This window comes from Palaemon carinicauda, chromosome 1 (genome assembly GCF_036898095.1).
Source record: "Palaemon carinicauda isolate YSFRI2023 chromosome 1, ASM3689809v2, whole genome shotgun sequence".
NCBI lineage: Eukaryota > Metazoa > Arthropoda > Malacostraca > Decapoda > Palaemonidae > Palaemon > Palaemon carinicauda.
In genome coordinates this window covers 312,902,149-312,904,648 of record NC_090725.1, presented here as the reverse complement: position 1 = coordinate 312,904,648, position 2,500 = coordinate 312,902,149, and positions in this window count along the sequence as shown.

Below are 2,500 nucleotides of genomic sequence, written 5' to 3'. Positions count from 1 at the left end.
TACCTTAATAATCTGATATTCCTAGGTTCCCTCAGGCCTTTAGGAATTGACGTGGTTGTTGATGAAAAGGATTATGGAGAGCGAGATAATAATAATATGGTTGAGCTGCTCGGAGGATGTCTTGATCTCTGATGCATATCTGGTGGTTGGTATCATTAAAAAGATAATACACGGAGACCGACCACCAGATATGCATCATAGGTCAAGACATCCTCCTAGCGGCTCAACAATACGAAGACACATCTGGATGTAATTAAATTTGGCTAATCCTTCAAGCAATTATAACAACTGTAGAACAATTGGAAACACCCTTTTGCCTTTCTATATAAACCCTCACTGTCCACTTGATTCATTATTTTTACTTTACATCCTGAAGAGGGTCAATGTTTATTGGTTGAAACATAGTGATTTATTTATATTTCCTTTTTTTTTAATTGACCTCTTTGAAATAAAATGTTAAACTGTTCGATAACAGTTATAAGTAAGACATATATATATATATATATATATATATATATATATATATATATATATATATATATATATATATATATATATATATATATATATGTAAATATATATACTGTTTATACTGTATATGTGTGTGTACTGTATTATTGTATATATAACCTATATTATAAATATTTACTATATATATATATATATATATATATATATATATATATATATATATATATATATATATATATGTATATATATACATATATATATATATATATATAGATACTACCGCTAGAGAGTTATGGGATCCTTTGACTGGCCAGACAGTACTTCATTGGATCCTTCTCTCTGGTTACGGTTCTTTCCCTTTACCTACACATACACTAAATAGTCTGGCCTATTCTTTACAGATTTTCTCCTCTGTCCTCATACACCTGACAACACTGAGATTACCAAACAATTCTTCCTCACTCAAGGGGTTAACTACTGCAATGTAATTATTCAGTGGCTACTTTCCTCTTAGTAAGGGTAGAAGAGACTCTTTTAGCTATGGTAAGCAGCTCTTCTAGGAGAAGGACACTCCAAAATCAAACCATTGTTCTCTTGTCTTGGGTAGTGCTATAGCCTCTGTACCATGGTCTTCCACTGTCTTGGGTTAGAGTTCTCTTGCTTGAGGGTACACTCAGGCACACTGTTGTATCTAGTTTCTCTTTCTCTTGTTTTGTTTAAGTTTTTATTGTTTATTTAGGAAATATTCATTTTAAAGTTGTTACTATTCTTAAAATATTTTATTTTTCCTTGTTTCCTTTCCTCACTGAGCTATTTTCCCTGTTGGGGCCCCTGGGCTTATAGCATCCTGCTTTTCCAACTAGGGTTGTAGCTTAGCATTTAATAATAATAATAATAATAATAATGGGCAATGTCACTGATCATATTATCAGTGCCCAAGCCCTCTTTAACTTCAAGCTAGGACCAAGGAGGAGCAGGCAATGACTGCTGATGACTCAGCAGAGAGACCTATAGGCTCCTCTAAACCCCACTTCCTTAGCTCACAAAGATGCTGAGGTTACAGAGACCAAAGAAACTTTTGAGTTTGAGCGGGACTCGAACCCCAGTCTGGCGTTCACCAGTAGTTTTTGCCTCAATGTTTTCCACAAAACAAACGAACAAAATATTTGCCATTTACTTAACATTGCCATTATTTTCTAAGTACTGCTGCGTATTTGTACTTTGATATACTCATTTCAAAATCATCCTTGGCATGACTACTAAGTTTGGTCAACATCGGTACGGTAGTTTTTGCGTAAATTACTCACAAATAAACTAACTAACAAACAGACAGGGTTGAATACATACCCTTCGCAAAATCTTCGAAATCGGCGAGGACAAAAAGGCAAGGTAATCATCATAGGGTTTGGTTGATAGTGCATTTTAATTTATAGAATTTAGGCCATATATCCCGGCTCTGGGACCATGAGTGTGAATGAAAAACTAAGGAAAACTTTTAGGATTTCAAAAAATTTCAATATAAAACCACAAAACTGTGCAATAAGCTCCCACTAGACATCAGAAAGACTGAAAATATTAAGACTTTAATGAATAAACTGAAGACTTTATTGTTTTCTAAGTGCTTCAGTAATGTGGATTTGACAAAAAACGAGCAAACTGCGATGTGAAATGCTGAATTTCTTGGTATGCATATAATTATTATTATTATTATTATTATTATTATTATTATTATTATTATTATTATTATTATTATTATTATTATTATTATTATTATTATTACTTACTTACTTAGTAAACTACAACCCTAGTTGGAAAAGCAAGGACTTCAACAAGGAAAAATAGCCCAGTACAGAAAGGAAATAAGGAAATGAATAAACGATCTGAGAAATAATGAACGATTAAAAACGAATTATTTCCGAAAGGTCTTGTAGAGAGTAAGGTTCCCCTACAATATTCTTCTGGATCGTAGAACGAACAATATACACAAAGAGCCAGACCTACGAATCTAATACTTTTACATTACAGTCAA